This window comes from Aedes aegypti, chromosome 1 (genome assembly GCF_002204515.2).
Source record: "Aedes aegypti strain LVP_AGWG chromosome 1, AaegL5.0 Primary Assembly, whole genome shotgun sequence".
NCBI lineage: Eukaryota > Metazoa > Arthropoda > Insecta > Diptera > Culicidae > Aedes > Aedes aegypti.
Window position 1 is genome coordinate 163,407,677 of NC_035107.1, and position 21,251 is coordinate 163,428,927.

Below are 21,251 nucleotides of genomic sequence, written 5' to 3' on the forward strand. Positions count from 1 at the left end.
TGCTAGGTGAAATCCGCGAAATCCCCGAAGAAATTTTAGAGTTCCTAGAGGAATCCTTTGATGTTTCTCATAGGAAATCCCTGAAAAAAAATTTGCCAGAATTTACCAAACAATTTCTGGAGAAAATCCTGGAGAAATTCATAAAATAATTCTTGAAGGAGTATCAGGGGTGATCCCTAAAAATATTGCTGAAAGATGTTTTGCAGATATTCCTCAACGAATTCTTGGAGATATTCAGATTCTTCAGAGCCTCGAAAACCTCCTCCACTAACCTGCGATCGATTTAAATAAGGCCGATATCGTCCACAAGACCAAGGACCATATGTGACCGTAGGCCTTCCTTAGCCGAGTGGTTAGAGTCCGCGGCTGCAAAGTAAAGCCATGCTGAAGGTGTCTCGGTTCGATTCCCGGTTGGTCCAGCATCTTTTCGTAATGGAAATTTCCTTGACTTCTCTGCGCATAAAGTATCATCGTACCTGCTACCCGATATACGAATGCGAAAATGATAACTTTGGCAAAGAAAGCTCTCAGTTAACTACTGTGGTAGTGCTCATAAGAACACTAAGCTGAGAATCAGGCTCTGTCCCAGTGAGGACGTAATGTCAAGAAGAAGAAGAAGATGTGACCGTGTCATGATAGTGTCATTTCTTTGCTCGCTGGTCTCCTAATATCACCCTGGAGTGCAATGTTGAACAATGAATTCCAAAGTGCGTCTCCTTACTTCCATCTAAATTCACACACGACATTGACACCTCGTCTCCAATCCAAACAGATGGTGAGTCTGCTAGTTATACTCCAAGAATTTATCTAAGTTCATTTGCAAGATGTATCTGCTAATATCTGATTCGTTGTCGGATCGACCCTCCCAAAAACCAGCCTGGTATTGGCCGACAAAGGATTCCTCAAGTGGTCTCAGTCTGAAGGTATCCCTGGGAAACTCCTGAGAACATTAACTGAAAGAATTCCTGAAGGAATTTGTGGAGAAATTATTGGAACAACTTGGAAATTGCAGGATAGATCTTGAATATTTTCTAAATTAATATTTTCATGTGAATGCAGTAATCATGCTTTTGTTTTGTGTGAAAAGCATTTAATTGAGATCATGAGAAAATTAAGAATATTGTGTAATAAATCTTCGAGCTGTTTAGTGGAATACCTATAAATAAAAGAAAACCCGAATCTAGTACTATACCATTTAATTCCACTAGAGTTTTTTTTTTCATTTATATAATATTGCAGTGCTTTTATGGCTGTCCTTAAGCTACATGCTCATTTCCAAAGAATTTCAGAGCTGGGAGGGGTCTCGTGGACTTTGTCCCATATAAAATATTTAAAACGTATATGCCTCTGCCCATATACACATACAAAACAGCAACTTTGGCTGAGAAAACCTTTCAGTTAACAACTATGTAAGTGCACATAAGTACACTAAGCTGAGGAGCAGGGCTCTGTCTCAGTTGAGACATAACGCCAGAAAGAAAATTAAGATCATATTGTCTACAAAACAGAAACAAGTGATCAGTGGGAGGCCTCCCTCTCCACCTTAGTGGATTTTGGAGTAAGTTTTTGGTGTGAAACCACTTGAAATACGAAAAACGCTCTTAAAACCATGTTTGGCTTATTCAGTTTTGAAAATGTGAATTGAATTTTATTTTTAAAATTAAACATTTGGATTTGAAATTCAAATTAGTGAGAGGCTTTAGTGATCACCAAAGTTCTTGATACTATTAATGAAATATTGTTCATCCCAAAAAATGTTTTGCTACGTGTCGTGTTTACACTTTCGCCTTCTTGACATTTCGGAGGTTCTGTTACTAAAATGATGAAGGATATTTCCCTTCACGAAATTTTACAGGCTTGCCATAGTGACAACCATTAGCATCCGTAAATTGCTGTGGGAGCTTTAAATAACATGAAACTAGTTTTGTTTGAAAAATGACATATTCTCATATTTCCGGGTTTTGGTGGGTTTCCAGCAGGTATTTTTTTTAAATTTAATTCGTGTAAAATCATACACATTTATGCCTTGAATATGTTCCATGAGTCAAATTTCAAATGATTTTGCCATCGCTAGAGTTACAGTTAACTTGATGATTAAAACTTGACTAAAGTTTGGAAAGAGCTTCAATTTCTAATTGTGACTGTGACTGTTTTAAGTTCATTTTACTACATTTAATTGTTAAATTATATTCAATTTGATTTCTAATTTTCCATCTATTAGAGCAAACTGCAAATATTTCAAATGTTATCGTTCAAAATTAACACTTCTTTTGGTTTTTAATTCAAACTTAAAAAAATAAGACTCAGTAATTCAACAGAGAGAGAGAGAGAGAGAGAAAAATGAAATTTTGAACTACAAATATTTGGGTACTGATCTGATTACTATTTGATTTAGAGCATAACAAAAGGTTTATTTATATTTTATTATTCTTGTACAAGAACCGCATCAACCTGCTTGATAAAATTGTGTCGTTTTCGTTCAATCTATCATAAATTGTTTCAATAATGAAGTAAAAATGTTGGAATTTGATTTTTTTTTTTCAAAATATTTGATTTCATATTACAAACATTGCAAGGCTTCAGGCTTTTTTTTAAGAAAAGTACTGATCTACAAATTGTGACTTTTAATTGTTGTGACTGCACATAGAACCTATTAAACTGCCAAAGTCTCAATTTCAAAAGAAATTCTTAATTTTATGCAGTTATTCTATTATTTTGCTGGATAAAAGAAAAACAAAATGATGTGGTTGAACCGTCTTACGCCTTCCCAATTTTTGTAAAACTATCCACTTTTTTGCGTCGTTCGTCTCCCCTGAGCAATTTTCTGGATACGACACTGAAAGTTATACGAAATATTACATGTAGGTCTATTATTTGATTTTATAAAAATAGTTAACTGAGAGATTATTGATCTATTGAACATAATTTGTAAGCAACCTTATACAGAAAACCAAGCTGTAGTAGGATAGACGGTCACTAATTTTGTGAGATATTTTATCCTGCTGCTCCAACAGTTCACGCTGAGCATTAGTGCGATACCTAAATTACTTTATTGAACCTAAGAATTCACCTCGCTCGTGCTGTGTATCACGGGCGAGGTTTACTTGGTAGTGTTGTACTTTTACAACGGCGTGAATGGCACGTCATAAATTCTACTCTCACTTGTCCACCTCTATGTAATTAATAGACGACCTAAAACCCTTCAAAATACATCAAAAGTTCCACGTCATAGGCGAGAAATGCATAAATTGAGTCCTCGCTACACGCGCAAGCGCACCCCCCATCTGCTCTGCACCGTAGCTCAGCTACTAGTGCGAGGAATTTAAAGGGATCAGTCTTTATGAACACACTTTCGCTACTGCGGTGGTCGTGCGGCGACCGCACTAAATCTATTTATGCGTCTGTTTGCAAACCAAACGCCGCGAAGAGAAGAAAACAATGGCGCATGTTGCGAAGCGATTTCATTTCCCCTTCGCTTCGGCACGACCGACATCTGTCGTTTCCGAGCACTTCATCCACACGCGGAGGCATCAACACACGAACGGACGAACGAATAGAGTTATCAGCCGATATTTATTTTGATTTTTTTGCTCTTTGAAGCACAACTTTCAAAATGATATTGTGACGAATCTACAAGAGATACACTTTTGCTCTCAAAGACACTTTGGTAGCTAACAAGTTAATGCATATTTTTTAGAAAAAATTTTTTAACATTAATTACGATAATTTTAATAAAATTCATAAAATTACGTCGAAAAATGCTGATTTTTCCGTCACTTTTTGCAAACTTTTCGTAATTTGAGCCTTTGAATCATTTTCTACAAAAATTACGTCCAAGAAACTAAGATAGATTAGATCATAAGCTTTCGATTCATGCGCTGAGATTAAATGTATGACGCATAGTTAATTAGATATGTGGTTCCAAAGATGAACAAGTTGAAAATCTTAAAATCGTGAATAACTCACTTAGCAGTGATTTGCGACCCTATGTTCCATGGGCACTTTTTCATATCTCATGGAGACCTATCTACCCTCCAATTATTAAAAACATGGAACCAAACACCCTGTATACTAGGGTGGTTCAAGATTTTAAAATGTTTGAAAATCCAGTCTCCCATATGTTTCTTACCGTCCTTACCATAAAAAAGTGTTCTGTGAAATTTTCAGCATTATAGGTGGTGATTTAAAGGTGGCCCAAAGACAATGTAGGTTTATATGGAAATTGCTATGGATAAATTTTGAGAAATGTTCCAAACACGCAGATGCTGTAATGTCAGTACAAACTTATTATCAAAATGTTATATCAAATTACAGTCATGATATGTTTTCGAAGTTTTAAAGTTTCATTGTTCAATAGGAATCCATTACTATATGTATGTTGATCCTAAGTGACGCTTATGAGGGTTTATACCAGTTGAGCTTCTGGTAGATGAAATCTTACCAAGAACATTACCTGCAATACTCATTAGTGTAGTTATCAATGAGCACATTAAGTTTTATCAAAACGAGTTTTCTAGGAAAAGGCCCGCAATACTCTGGCCTCGTACCCCAAAATTTGTTAATCCGGCCCTGGGTTTAGAAATGTAACACAACTAACATTTCAATAGGTTAAGTCAATCTTCATATGCATGTTAACATTTCATCGGAACACATAGAGACATCTATTTGGAATTCCGCAAGTGATTTCACAACAATCTTTACTAAAGACATGCTCTACTCGATTTTCCGAATCCGTTCGTTCCGAATTCACTGAATAAATAACAAGCGGAAAAATTAGAATTAATACAAGCACAGAGCTGAAAATCTTGGGAAACGAGATAAACTCGTGTTGAGCTCGGTTGTATTCCTCTCGTTTTCTCGCACCCGGCTATGCAAAATATCGGATACTCTCGTGTCTGCTTCAATACACGCCAATAGGACAGCAAAATATTTATTTTATTCAGATCAAGATTTCCCTTGCCCTGCAGCGGTTTTTGGGGTTCTCGGTGTTTTCGTGATCATTCTTGTCACTCGTTTTCCCACCCACGCTCTTATCCGCAATCATCCTGCGGCAGAGCAACTCGTTGCTTCTTTTTTTGCTTTTTTATATGGCGTCTTTATAAATGCACTTGACATCTTGCTCTTATTCTTTTCTTCTTCGTCCGCGTTCCTCCTCTCCGATTGAGTTCTTTGATTCTCCAGGGGATTGCAGAATGGTTGGAAAACGATGGTTTGTGGCGGCTCTTCTTTGTGTGTATCGTTCGAGCCCATTTGGAATTCCTTTCAGCAGCCACTTCATTCCTTGATAATGCTTTTGAATAAACATAAATCTAATAACAATATTTATGACTTCACGGATATCTTATTCGCTTTGCTATGCTGCAGACAGAGAAAAGTCTGGACTGTTGCAGGAATCAAATATAGACTGAATTCACAGTTTCGTTGGATTTTTCACTAAAAACTTAAACTTTTGGACACTCAATAGATTGCATTAGACATTTGTGTATTACGAGGGGAAATTCTTTAAAGTGTACGTAGTATAAACAGCAGTTTCTGATTAACTTCACTAATTGTGGTTGAGTTTTCTTTAACTATGCTCATGCGGCAGTAGTGTAACCATAGTTTAGTTTGATGGATACGGTGTTTGCAAATTTAGAAGTAATGCTTTCTGAAAAGATATTTTTATTAATACAAAATTGAATTGAAGAATTTAAGTAAATTTTAACTTTTAAACATGCTAAGGTAAATTTGATTAAGTAGATTAAGTAGATTGCAACACATTAGCATGATATCACTTAATCGCTATCCACTGTGTTGTATCTGGAATATGTTTTCAAGTTGTTCAATAATAAAAATTTTCAGCAATATGCAGTAGAAATTATTGCCGTTATAGTTTTAGTACTGTCCATAAACACATATCAGTCTCATGTTTGCTGTAATTTATATTCATTTGGGACAATTATGCGTTTATGGACAGAGTAGGTCGAAAGGGAGTCAGATTTGCAAAAATTGAATGCCAGAGGAAGAGACTTCTGGCTGAACTGTTTGCTTGAACATCCGCATTTACATTGTTCTTAACGATGTCCTTCTAGTGTTACAGCTTAAACACAATTTCCTTTTTTGCAATTATGTTCTTTTTTTGTTTCCTTTAGTCATTTTGTTTTGCATTATTAAGTAATTTTGTTAGTTTCGACTTCAATATATAGTTTTCTTAAAATTTCCTTGACTTGATGAAAAGTGTAAACTAACAAGTTACCATAAGAATAAATAAACAAATTACAAATTTAATTCTATTGATTCAAAAAGCGTTACAAAAGGGTGGGTAAGTGCAAAAAATGGCTGGTTTTCGACAACTGGTAACGTTCACTAATAATGTTGTGATTGTGTTAACGTATGAACTGTAGAACACTCACAATGCAACCCGTGCGAGCATGTTTACTTAACAGAGGCAGTTTTCTTTACATTTTGGTATTTTCAATCATTGAAGTTTATGAAATTTATTATTTGGGACAAAACTCAAAATCACTTTCAAATTTGAACGGTATCCTACATGTTTTATTTTTGATATACTCTTCAGTTTTGTTGATTTCGTTTCTTTTCTGTCACGATATCGAAAATTTCACCACATCGTAAAACTGACAAGTAATTAAAGCGTCCTCTTTTATAATATTATCATACTTTTTCTAATGGTGCTCCAAAAAAGGTTCACTTTGCGATAAAGATACTGATAATCATTTTCAAAGCCAGTAGCGTGTAAATTGAAGTTTCTGTTACAAGCACAATTCGAGCACCGAGATTTCCCGCCCGAGCAGAAATAAAAACAGTAGCTTTCAGTTGTTCTTTGAATGTCTCTCGGTGAACTTATTTCTCTAGAACATGCTGCCTATTCTGAAATCCTTCAACTTTATGCTTGATACCGAGAACAACTTTTCGAATGCTCGACGAAAAACACAACTTTAGAAAATTGTTTCACTTGAACTCTCCAATTGATTAATAGTTTTGTACATTTCCCGAATCCTGCGACATCTCTTCGTTCTAGATTCACTGAACTTTTCTTCATTACAGTGATGTAACTCAACAAATCGAAATTTTATCAAAGAATACCTCACGATCGCTTAATTTCAAATTTGATTTTTCCTCCACAATCATCAATTCAAGCATCATTTCGGAAACTAGCTTATCATTAGGCCACAATAAGCACTCTCATCTGAATTGCAATGATGACGCTTGTGTTATCAGCTTAAATCGAATTTGTTTTTGGAATGAGTTACCGTCGTCGTGGGTGATAATGAGTCAAAAACGCATAGAGTCAAGTGGGGCAGAAGTTCGAGTGGAGCAAGAGTTTCTTTTCTAGATTTCTTGCTCAAATGAAAACGAATGTTATACATGTCATGGTGGTTCAAATTCTATTCAAGTAAGGGACTTTCACTCCTAATATTCTTCTTCCTCTTCTTGGCATTACGTCGTCACGGAGACAGAGCCTGCTTCTCAGCTTAGTGTACTTATGAACACTTCTACAGTTATTAACTGAGAGCTTTCTTGGCCAAACTTGCCATTTTCGCATTATTTAATCGTATGGCAGGTACGATTATACTATATGTCCAAGGAAGGCAAGGAAACTTCCATTACGAAAAGATCCTGGACCGACCGGGATTCGAACCCAGACACCTTCAGCATGGCTTGCTTTGTAGCCACGGACTGTTACAACTCGGCTAAGGAAGGCTCACTCCTAATTTTATAGAAACTGATTGAGATTTAGAAAAGTAATGGCTAATTGTAATTTTCAGTCGAACTTTCGTTGCATGGAACAAATAAAAAATTAGTCTTATTCACTTCTTTATGTAGGGGCAAAGCTAAGCCTATCGTAAAGTGTCTTTATGGTGTTTTGGTTTTTGCATAAATGATAGGAAATCATTTTCAGTCCATAGTGGCCCCACAATAGCTCGAGCAACTTAAAGCGGAAAAATTTGCAAATTGGTCCAAATCCATATATAACTTTTAATTTTTGACGAAATATACCTGCTCGAGTGAAAAAAGCCACCAAAATTTCATGTTTTTACTTAATTTGGCGAAAAACTGCTAGTTTTGTTAAATTTCAATTAACCCTGTTTTGAGTATTTTTTATGAAAATTTAGTGTGTATTTTTCTGCAAGCAATAGTTTATGACTGCTGTAAAGTATGCCGGTTATGAAAGTATTCAAATTTTGCGTTTCAGAGAGCGAAATTTTGCCCCATACTAGATTCAACGAAATATGACGTATATATGTAAATAGTTTTTCGGAATATCTAGACCCCCTCCCCCTCTGCCGCGCATTTTTCAATACCTGCCACACATTCGTAGAAACCTAGCCCAACCCCCCAAATGATGATTAGATATTTACGAGTTTACGATATACGTTGCAACTATTATCGATAAGATTTCAAACAGAGATATTAAACCAATAGATTATATATTATGTTACAAGTTATATATATATAAGTTGAACAAACAATTAAAGTTTGAAAAAAATAACAAGAGATTTTCCCTTCTTTTCATCATAAGCAGTTCGATATACGTGGCAACTATTTGTGCTATCTGTTCAATTAGGTAATTATTGCTTCCTCTCACAAACAAAATTTAAATTTACTATTAACAACTTTCAAGAGCTGTCAGGCAACTAAGAAGTTTATAAGATTATGCTATAATTTAAGAATTGATAAATTTTCCTCAAACCATATTAGGCAGCGATATGCAATTACTATTGTTTGAATACTTTTTCATGAGATTCTACCCCATTACCCCGAATCCCATTACCCCGTATGCCATTAACCCCAACACCATTACCCCGAATTCCAAAACCCCGAACGACCCATCACCCCGAATGACATTACCCCGAATTCCAATATCATGGGGAAATATCATCAATAGCATCATGTCAAGATAATTGTAAATTCGGGGAAATAGTATTCGGGGTGATCGAATTCGGAGTAATGGTACATTCGGGATAATGGAATTCGGGGTGATGTCATTCGGGGAGATGGCATTCGGGGTAATGGGGTAGAATCTTTCATGATTCTACCCCATTACCCCGAATCCCATTACCCCGTATGCCATTAACCCGAACACCATTACCCCGAATTCCAAAACCCCGAACGACCCATCACCCCGAATGACATTACCCCGAATTCCAATATCATGGGGAAATATCATCAATAGCATCATGTCAAGATAATTGTAAATTCGGGGAAATAGTATTCGGGGTGATCGAATTCGGGGTAATGGTACATTCGGGATAATGGAATTCGGGGTGATGTCATTCGGGGAGATGGCATTCGGGGAGATGGCATTCGGGGTAATGGGGTAGAATCTTTCATGAGGTTTTTGAGGTTTCTAACATCACTAAAAACCGATTGTGCTACTTCTACCTGACTGTCTCTCCTTTGAATGTAATTTCCTCGAACGCCAGCTACTCGAATGTCACTTTTCCCCACAATCCATTCCACCGAATGACCCGAAATTTGTATGGATCGTGGTATTTGGACAGAACAACCCCCTTCTTTCCTCTCAGAAGACCACGTAGTTTATGGACGGCCCCAAAATAGATGCAGTTCAAAATGGATAAAAACCCAATCTTCAGTGACAGAGTGGTGAACTAGAAAGAACAATAAAGAAAATAAAACAAACAAAGAAGGGTGCATATCATATGAACCATTTATCACCTTGAAATGTTATGACAGTTATGAGTGCCAAATACATTTCGGAGAGACATACCACTTATTAAAACGGGGTATTCAGAAAACTGGCATTTTCAGAACTGGTGTTTGGGGAAACGATATTCGGGGTATCGATATTTGAGACAAAGTAGCACCACCTCAATAAACTGCTCATTGAAAAGCAGCACTCACGGAGAAATTACTAGATAATTGTACGAAAAATTCTGTGAAATACAATATTTACATAAAAAACAGCTCGTGATAAAAATAAAAACATTTTTTTTTGAAGTTCGATCCCTTTACGATCCTTGTTTGGACCCGTGCCTTCGATTTTTCGTTGGACCCGTTGGCGAAAGCTAGCGGTGGCAACCCTTCTTGGACTTGGTCTTCCTTTTGTTTATTCACTAAACATAGTTGAAACTACAAACAAAAGGAAAGGTGAATATTTGAATTCAGAACTTACTTCCAAAAAAGTGGGATTTAAAACTGTTACTGAACGTGGCAAGAATGGAAGAAAGGACGTTTCTCCAGAATGCGAACTTTCTTCCAAGGGTGAAATGGATAATGTTGATAATTGCATCGAAATGAGCAATCAGTTCGATGCTCTAGACAAATTTTCCGAACACCAAATCGAAACAGTTTCTAGCCCAGGTCAGTTGTTCCGAATTTGGGGGATTTAGACAGGAGATCTTGAACTCCATTAGGGGAATCAAGGTTTATTTTTCCAAATCGCAAAGAAAGGAGACTGTCGCGTTTTGCCGGAAACTCTTAAAGATCGCGAACTTCTTCTCAAACATCTTGAAGCACAATTTTTTTACTTATGACGACAAAACTGAACGTTTGTTCAAAGTCGTCTGGAAAGGTCTCTCAAGTGACTATAAGTCATTTGAAGAGATCAAAGATGGAATAAATGATTTGCTATGATTTTCCCCAGTTCAAGTAATCATTATAAAAACGAGAACCCAATCTGGCATTGTTCGGAAAAGGCTTCCTCAAGAATATTATTCAGTTCACTTTAACAAAAAAATATCTAAATAATATTAAAGCTTTAGAAAAAGCACAACTTATGTTCGATGTCCGTGTGACATGGGAACATTTCCAGAAACCTGGAGGAAATTACCAGAATCCCACTTAGTGCCGTCGGTGCCAAAAGTGGGGTCATGGGACAAAAAATTGCCGCATGGATGCTAAATGCATGATTTGCGGAGGTTCTTCTCACGCTTAGGACGTCTGTCAAGTGGAGGAAGATACCGATAAGGTCATATGCGCCAATTGCGGGGGCAATCATAAATCAAATTTCTGGGCTTGCCCTTCGCGTAGGCGCGTCGTCGAAGCTCGTGCCAGGCAGATAAAAGATAATGTTCATAACGGTAACGGTCGTTTCCGGAATTTTCCTGGTAGAGTATTCAATAATGCTCATTTTTCAGTTAACGATCGCTTGATTAAGAATCATACCCATCAGGAAGATTATAATTCACAAACTATTTTGAATCCGTCGGACCGTTCGAATCTCTTAAATTTCGAAAGTATGTACCACGGAAAATCCTTTGCCGAAATCGTAGCAGGTAATTTGAACTCCTTCCTTTTTCATACTACGAGTACCGTAATCCGGGGGAAAATTGATCACTGGGGTGAATTTGATCAGGTCGGTACCGGAAAACATTTCCTCCCAAGGATGCGGAAGGTTTCTTCTGCACCACAGACTTTCCATGTTTCCTAGTTTATAGATGCCTAATGATGATTTTGAACTATTTTATTTTTATCAGGGCCAGTTTTGTAGAGAAATATTCACACTTTTTGAATGTGTAAGCAATACTGTTGGAAATGTCGATGCTAAACAATCCACTGGTGCAAAGTCTAAATGTCAACTTTGAGAAATTAATGTTGTGTAAGCTTAAGTATGGGGCCCAGATAGCCGTAGCGGTAAATGCGCAGCTATTCAGCAAGACCAAGCTGAGGGTCGTGGGTTCGAATCCTACCGGTCGAGGATCTTTTCGGGTTGGAAATGTTCTCGACTTCCCAGAGCATAGAGTATATTCGTACCTGCCACACGAAATACGCATGCAAAAATGGTCATTGGCATAGTAAGCTCTCAGTTAAAAACTGTGGAAGTGCTCATAAGAACACTAAGCAGAGAAGCAGGCTCTGTCCCAGTGGGGACGTAACGCCAGAAAGAAGAAGAAGAAGCTTAAGTATGAACTACTGAAGTCATTGTTGATATCAAACAGCATATTAAGGACAGTGTTTTGCTCATAAAACCGTTTATTCTCAAATAATGTGCTTATTTTAGGCATATTATGCAGATTTTTAAAATTCAATTTTGCAATAAAGTTATCAAATACTCGGGTTGTAAAATTTTTGACGTCATTTTCAGATTCAGGAGACCCAAATTTAGTTGATAGAGAATTTTTATATTCTTACACTTGATTTGTTAAATGGTGATCTATTTCACCTCAGTTAGAATGACACATTTATTTATATTAAAACTATTTTTATGATATGTTAAATATCATTTAATCAAAAGTCGATTGCATAAACAAATAAAGATCAATGAAGTACTGGGTTTGTCTAAATTTATTTGACAACATTTGAATTCCGAAGGATAACACGACGATAAGTTGTAAAATAGTGATCAATTTGCCCCCGGAGTACGGTACCCATTCTAATTGTTTCAAATCAAATGGAAAAAAAACCCAGCCGCAACAGGTAACTTCTACTCCGCCTCTTCGTCTACCGAAAATTCTAACGGGAAATCATCAGATAATGTACCCACTTCAAGCGATATGTCTGCCTCTGATTTTAATTTTCTAACTAAGCAGTTGAATCTAATGATTGATGCAATGTTCAAAGCCGCCACTATGACTGAAGCAGTCCAAGTTGGTGTAAAATTTACTAATCAAATTGTTATTGGATTACGTTTTTATAGAAGATCCAATAAAGGACGAGCTGTTTAATTTTCTTACAGCTGATAACGTATACAGCAGTTATTACTGAGAACTATTTAAAACCTGGATCCAAACCAAAAAAAACAAACCTAACTTTTTTGTTTATCGGAATAATTGACTTGATGGGGCATGTGGGGGAGTTGCAATCATCATTCATCAACTGTTTTCGTCATCTGAATCTTAAGGTGTTTCTGTTGAAACACATCTTGGTAAATATACTTTCATAGCTGCCTATTTTTCTATTGACTCACAATAAGTCAAAATTTGTAGTCATTGGTGACTTCAATGCCAAACATCGGTCATGGAATAATTCTCAAAGTAATTCCAACGGCAGAATTTTATTTGATGAGTGCTCTTCAGGATATTTCCCAATTCAATACCTTGATAGCCCTACATGTTTTTCCTCTTCTAGAAATCCATCTACGATTGATTTGATCTTAACCGAATCTAGTCATTTTTGTAGCCAACTGATTACTCATGCTGATTTTGATTCTGATCATGTTCCTGTTACATTTTAAATATCCCATGAAGTGATTCTCAATCCTATCAGCTCCACTTTTAATTATGTTCAAGCCGACTGGAATATACATATGAAAGAGTCAATATATCTTATCTTGATGTTAACATTTCATTACAAACAAAACTTGATATTGACAATGCTCTTGAAACTTTAACAAATTCCATTGTTAAAGCCAGGAGCATTGCATTGCAAATCCAAAATGTGAAGTAAAATTTGAATCCGTGATTATAGATGACGATCTTAAATTCTTGATCCACCTTAAAACGTGAGGAGAACGCAATTTCAACGCACCCGCGATATATGAAAATTATATGGCAAGATTTGCAGGAAGAAATCAAGTAATGTTCGGCGCAATTAAGAAACATAAATTTTGAAAATAAGATTTCTCAATTGAACCCTGGCTCTAAGCCCTTTTGGAAATTATCTAAAATTTTGAAAAAAAAACCTCAGAAGCCAATACCGGCATTGAAAGAGGAAAACAAATTATTACTAACTAATTGCGAAAAAGCTCAAAAACTTGCTATACAGTTTGAAAGCGCGCACAATTTTAATTTAGGACTTACTAGTCCAATTGAAAATCAAGTTACTCAGGACTTCGAAAATATTCTCAATCAAGAGAACGTTTTCGAAAATGCCTGGGAGACTGATTTGGAAGAAGTGAGAACTATTGACGGATTTCACGCAAACTCGACAAAGGGATTGGCAGCACCCCTTCAGAATTCAATGAAACTTTCTGGGTGTGGAGACTATGTGAAACTAAGATACTTTACATACTTTGTTTTTTTTTTTCAAAATCGAGCTAGACTTACATTTGGAAAGGGTCAAAGTTTTTTTTACCTTTATAAACCCGTATAACTCGAAAACGGTAAACAAAAAAACGTTGTATGGGGGACTGTCGTGAAATTTCCTGACGTTTTAGAGGAAAATATTGAAAAAAAAAACACATTTTCTACACTGAAAAAAAAATATTCAAAACTTTAAAGTCGATTTGAAAAAACGGCCATTTCAGATTTTGATCATCCTTAAGCAAAAAGTTTCGTAATTAAATTTACTAAAAGTCGTCCATACATTGCTAATTGGGCATATTTTAGGGAAAAAAGTTTTTCTTACTTCGAATTTTTTAAGTCCAAAACTGAAATTTTTTTTCAAAGATTTTGTTTTAAACCGTCAAAAGTGATAAATGAGTTTGAATCAGAAAATAGATTGCATTTTTTATTGAGAATAGTTAACAAACGGAATTATACAGTGATTATGTTTTTTAAATGAAGTCAATCAATGGACTTCGCCTATGCCTATGAGGAAATCAACTCCGTCTAACAATCCGACGGCTTTTTATGGTTTGAAAGGTATCACAACAGTATTGCAAACATTGAAAAGTAACAACCTTATCCATACCTCATTAAATTCTCTTCTAGAAAAAGTTTTGTGAAAAAAAAAATTACTAAACGTTCCTGCGTTAAATGCCAGATGAATAAGAAATAATGAATATGTTTGTATTGTTATCTACCTAAAAAAAAGTTGATAAGATTTTATTTGCAAATAACAGTCTTCTTTTCTACGAAACAAAAAGACTCCTTAAAACAAGGTTTAATACTGGTAATATCATTGGAATAATTCCCAAGCAACGATACACCAATCCTAGATTTACCATAAAAAAGATAATAAATTGGAAAACGTTAGTTTTATTATAATATCAGACCAATGACACAATAGCAGTCCAGCTATTTATTTTAAAATTGATAAATTTTGTTAAACAAATCAAAAGTTATTTTTCAGTCAGATGGTCAGCTTAACCTTAAGCTTAAGAAAATACATGGATTAGAAGCAGAGTGGCACTTTTTTGCCACATCCCACGGCAAAGGCCCCTATGACGCTATTGGTGGTACTCTCAAGCGAATGGCAAAAAGAGCAAGTCTTGCAAAATACTATGGAAACACAATCGCAACTCCGTGGGAACTATTCGACTGGGCAGTGAAACAAACTGATACATGTATCACCAAATTAAATTTCTGTTATATATCTAATGAACAATATGTTAAAATGTCAGAGGAATTGGTGGAATTGTTTGATAAGGTTAAAACTGTCCCTGGTACCCAAAAATATCATTGTTTTATGCCTATTAGTGATACACAAATTGCAGCCAAACGGTATACCAATTCAGATGATGCACCAAGAATATTCAATTTATTCAGTAAAGCCCAAAAATAATGTAAATATTTATGTGCAGATACTACGTTTTAGGATATATAGCAATAATAAAAATAAAAACAAACCACGACTTTTTTCATAAGCATAATATTGACCCTTTCCAAACACCTGTTAACATTGGCTATTACCAAATAAGAAATTAAATATTATTGTGATATCTTTCCAACCATAAAAAACCCATCGGATTGTTAGACGGAGTTGATTTTCTCATAAGCGGTTTGGTGCGAGATCAATTGAGATTAATTTAAAAAAAAACTGTATAATTCCGTTTCATTTCTTTTAACTACTTCCAATAAAACAAATATAATCTATTTTGTGATTAAAACTTATTTATCACTTGAAAATATGATCATACTAGACTATTTAAAGCGAAATAAAAATAAAATAAAAAAATCATTTTGGACTTAAACAATTCGATGTTAGAAAAACTTTTTGCTCTAAAATATGCCCAATTTGCAATGTATGGACGACTTTTAGTAAATTTGATTACAAAACTTTTTGCTTAAGGATGATCAATATCTGAAGTGGCCGTTTTTTTAAATCGACTTTAAAGTTTTGAATATTTTTTTTCTGTGTAGAAAATGTGCTTTTATTTTTTAATATTTTTTTCTAAAACGTCAGGAAATTTCACGACAGTCCCAACACACTTTTTTGTAGGTCTTGCCGTTTTCGAGTTATACGGGTTTATAAAAAAAGTAAAAATAACATTGAGACTTAAAAAAAATCGATGTTAGAAAAACTTTTTTCCCTAAAATATGACCAATTTGCAATGTATGGACGACTTTTAGTACATTTAATTACGAAACTTTTTGCTTAAGGATGATCAAAATCTGAAGTGGCCGTTTTTTTAAATCGACTTTAAAGTTTTGAATATATTTTTTTCTGTGTAGAAAATGTGTTTTTATTTTTTTAATATTTTTTTCTAAAACGTCAGGAAATTTCACGACAGTCCCCCATACAACACTTTTTTGTAGGTCTTGCCGTTTTCGAGTTATACAAGTTTATAAAAAAAGTAAAAAAAAACTTTGAGACTTGAAAAAATTGATGTTAGAAAAACTTTTTTCCCTGAAATATGACCAATTTGCAATGTATGGACGACTTTTAGTACATTTAATTACGAAACTTTTTGCTTAAGGATGATCAAAATCTGAAGTGGCCGTTTTTTTTTAAATCGACTTTAAAGTTTTGAATATTTGTTTTTTCAGTGTAGAAAATGTGTTTATATTTTTTTCAATATTTTTCTCTAAAACGTCAGGAAATTTCACGACAGTCCCCCATACAACACTTTGACCCTTTCCAAAAGTTAGTCTAGATCGATTTTGAAAAAACAAAATATGCAAAGTATCTTAGTTTCACATACTGTTGACATCCAGAAAGTTTCATTGAATTCTGAAGGGGTGCTGCCAATCGCGTGTCGAGTTGGCGTGAAATCCGTCTATTATTAAAAAATTCAAAAATATGAAAGCTCCTGGCGATGATGGAATTTTCTACATCCTCGTCAAGAAACTTCTAGAAAGTAGCTTATCATTCTTAGTTTATATATTCAACAAATGTTTTTAATTAGCATATTTTCCTGACAAATGGAAAAATGCTAAGGTTGTTCCAATTTTAAAACCAGACAAAAATCCTGAAGAAGCTTCTAGCTATCGTCCAATCAGTTTGCTTTCCTCCATCAGTAAACTTTTTGAAAAGGTCATTTTGAACAGAATGATGGCCCACATCAACGAAAATTAAATTTTTGCCAATGAACAGTTGGGATTCCGCCAAGGACATTCGACCACTCATCAACTTCTACGTGTAACAAATTTGATCCGTTCCAACAAATCTGAAGGCTTTTCTACTGTTCTTGCTCTTCTAGACGTAGAAAAAGCATTCGATTGTGTTTGGCATGAAGGTTTGATCGTAAAATAAAAAACTTTAATTTTCCAACATACATTGTTAGAATAATTCGAAGTTATCTGTCAAATCGTACACTTCAGGTAAATTATCAGAACTACAGGTCTGAAAGACTTCCTGTGAGAGCTGGTGTTCCTCAATTCCTCAATTCCTTCATTTTGGGACCAATATTATACAATATTTTCACATCTGACTTACCTGAGTTACCTCAGGGATGTCAAAAATCCTTGTTTGCGGATGACACAGGCCTCTTCGCCAAAGGACGAAGTCTGCGTGTCATCTGTAGTCGATTGCAAACAAGTTTGAATATATTTTCTTCATACTTGCAAAAAATGGAAGATTTCTTCTAATGCTTTCAAAACTCAACTAACATTATTCCCACATAAACCAAAAGCTCTTTATTTGAAACCTTCAAGTAGACATGTTGTCACGATGAGAGGGGTTTCAATAAATTGGTCAGATGAAGTTAAGTATCTAGGACCCATGCTAGATAAGAATTTAACTTTCAAAAATCACATTGAGGGCATTCAAGCCAAATGTAATAAATATGTAAAATGTCTCTTTTCGCTTAATAATTGAAAATCAAAACTTTGTCTTAAGAACAAGCTTTTGATATTCAAACAAATTTTCAGGCCAGCCATGTTGTATGCTGTACCAATATGGACTAGCTGTTGTAATTCCAGGAAGAAAGCTCTGCAGAGAATTCTAAATCAAATTTTGAAAATGATTCTGAAACTTCCTCCCTGGTATAGTACCAATGAGTTACATAGAATATCCAATGTTGAAACTTTGGAACAAATGTCAAATAAAATTATTAATAATTTCAGGCAGAAATCGTTACAATCTTCTATTACCACGATTAATGCGTTGTATATTTAGGTTTAGTTAGGTATATTTAAGTTAAGTAAGTAAATGGAAAACGAGTTTTTTCTCTCATAAGTAGGTGAAATCAACTCACCTGCTAAAAATCTGAACTACTACGGCAAATGAAATGTTGTTAACAAAATGTTAATAAAATCTTAAATTTGTTTTACCAAATTAGGATGATAGTGTTGTCTAATAACACAAAACACCTAGATATAAGAAATGAATGTAATGTATTTTATACTAAAAGAAAAGCAATAAACATTATCAAAACAAAACTTTCTGAGCACAAAATAAACTTTACGAGTAAACTATTTTTAAATATATTCGGCGAAGACTTTCCTCATAAACAATAAAATGAACTTATCCTGCTGATCAACTGTGAATAAGAGCAAAGCAAGTAGCCCAAATAGTCTGCAAATAAGATCATTTCCGAAATACATTATTTTGGAAAAAAATAACGGCCGACGTAATTGTTTACTATGTATCAAGACTCGGACGAAATTGAATTCGAATGCATCAAATTTGCAACAATATTTCTCCCAGAACGTAATCGTAAATAGCAATCATCACAATAATTTTAGAAGGATTAAATTCTACAGGAATAGTAGACAACAAATTATTTATGAATAAAATTCTTTAAACCTTGCATTTCTTTTTTAATTCAAACCATATCCAAAATTTGTATTCATTCTAGTTGTTGTTGTTTGAGAGGGAATTTAATCCGAAGGTCATTCGTCCCTTATCACATTCGTTCTAGTGATATTCAATCAGTAATAGAAACAAATAAAAAAATTAAATAATGAGCCAAGTACCGTCGCGGACGTCGACGTTCAAACGTCCATTTTTTTCTGTGAAAGCTATGAAGGAGCAGATAGCGAGCGAACAAGGCTAAGACCGAACTGAACAAAAAGCCGGGAATCATACCCTTCATGGCGGTTTTTCGAGGAAGGATGAAGTGTAAGGTGGAATTTATGCCTTTTTATTGAAGTTCGGACTGTGATTGTCACCGAAGAGCAGCATTGCTGCCATAGTCGTTCATTGGTTTTCGGGCGGAAGATCCAGAGCTCCCAAAAGAGGTACCATAAAAGTGCGGTTCCTGGCAAACCGAAGCGGCTGACCAACAGACAACAGATATCTGAGAGCTCAGCGTTTCGTTCACACAAAAGGGGCGATAGTCGTACGGTAGATGATCTGATGCGATTATGAAATGCTTAATCTACACTTCCCAGTCGACGGTTCCCACCAAACCACTCGTTGTTGGCCACTGCATTGCTGCTCTTCCCATGGCAGAATAGTTGTCTCTCTACCAGTATACTGTGACTTCACCTGTTCTCACTGATTCCTAGCCATATAGAATGACAAGTGGCACTACAAAAAAAAAATAGTTCCGGTAGAAACGTTCTTTTTTTCTGGGTAGACTAGGGTCAGTGTTCCCTTAGTGGACAGTCCCCTATAGTCGCACTAGTGGCTTTTTACGGCCGTTTTGTTATAAATCTTTTCAAAATATTTTTTGACATGAAGGTCAGGAGCAATTTATCTAAGTACCATTGATACACAGCTTGATTTTGTTCAATAAATGATCGAAATAATTAGTTTTGCTTAAAATTTGAGCTCCCTTGCGCCTATAGTAAACCTATTGTTCCTATAGTAGCACTACTGAGAGAAATTATTTTTTATTATACGAAATAATTAATGAATTACGAACTTTTTTTACATCAAACGAAAGCTTTTGATCCACACTTTGAAGGAAAAATATAAAAGCTTTGCAAAAATACGGTTTTGATTAGTATTTTGCCAACGCCGTGATGCTAGTGCTACTATAGGAAAAGAAATTAGAAATAGTGCTACTATAGGCACGAATACATGTGCCTATAGTGGCACAAGCGATAATAAATACAAACATATGAGTTTTCGTAGTTTTCATATTTTTCCCACAAAACCAAGATAAAAAGCTTTCAGATGATGTAAAAATAATGACGCTAGTGTTATTTTTCGATTTCATACGAATATTTGTTCTTAGCTATGCGGCTATTGGTACATCGACCCTACGAAACAAATTATTGCACTTGATACGACACTGTCGCTCAAAGGCTCCGAAATAGTGCTTGCATCTGACCGCGAACGGAGAAAATCCATAAAACTACTAATCGTGGCACAAAAGTTCCTCAGAGAGGCCGAAGGGCAGTTGTAATAATGAGTGGCAAAGGTGGTGAAGTGAAATAATTTTCAGTGTGGAAATTGGTGCAGCGCCTGTAGCAAGGTGGCCTTATGGAGTACCAGTAAAAAGGACGTAATCACCGAAAGGACGCCAGAGAAAGACTATTACTTTTGATTGAGAGTTAAAAAGTTAAAAGCTGTTTTTTTTTCAATTTGATTCAAAATTAAGTCGCTAGATAGCGCTTGTGTGCAAATAAAAATGAGCATCTTTTTCATCATCCAGATAAGATAGAAAACTCGAGTCTTCGACAAAGTTGATTATAAGTTCAAGGACATCCGAATTGCAAACAGTTTGATTCTAAATTTTGCTGCTAGGTGGCGCTAGTGAGCATATGCAATTGAGCATTCCTAACTAGTTTTATTATCTCTTGATCCAAACAAGATAGAAAGATCGAGTATTATTTATTTAAACTGACACTTATATTGAGCTGTTCGGTAATCCAATCCGCATGGTTATTAAATTAATTAACTCATTACGCGTGGTAAAGATGGACAAATTATGGGTGAAATTATGAAAAAAATCCACGTGCTCGGCTGGGATTTGAACCCAGGACTCTTGTATGCTAGACGAGCGCTTTACCAACTAAGCTACCGAGCCACTTGGTGACCCAATAACTGAGTTGGTTACAAGTTTAGAATTCAAATCAAAGGGGTCCGCGTGGTCTGTAGGGATTTGAATTCTAAACTTGTAACCAACTCAGTTATTGGGTCACCAAGTGGCTCGGTAGCTTAGTTGGTAAAGCGCTCGTCTAGCATACAAGAGTCCTGGGTTCAAATCCCAGCCGAGCACGTGGATTTTTTTTCATAATTTCACCCATAATTTGTCCATCTTTACCACGCGTAATGAGTTAATTAATTATTTATTTATTTATTTTGTCAATCAATAGTAGACTACACATTTGCTTAATTCTATGTTGTATTATATC

The 21,251-nt window shown here is 35.3% G+C and overlaps 1 protein-coding gene across 2 annotated transcripts in view; it reads left to right on the forward strand.

Moving 5' to 3' along the window:
• LOC5569913 (serine-rich adhesin for platelets) overlaps window positions 1–21,251 on the forward strand; it is a 1,178,520-nt gene that overhangs the window by 123,500 nt on the left and 1,033,769 nt on the right. The gene's annotated exons all lie outside the window — the stretch shown is intronic.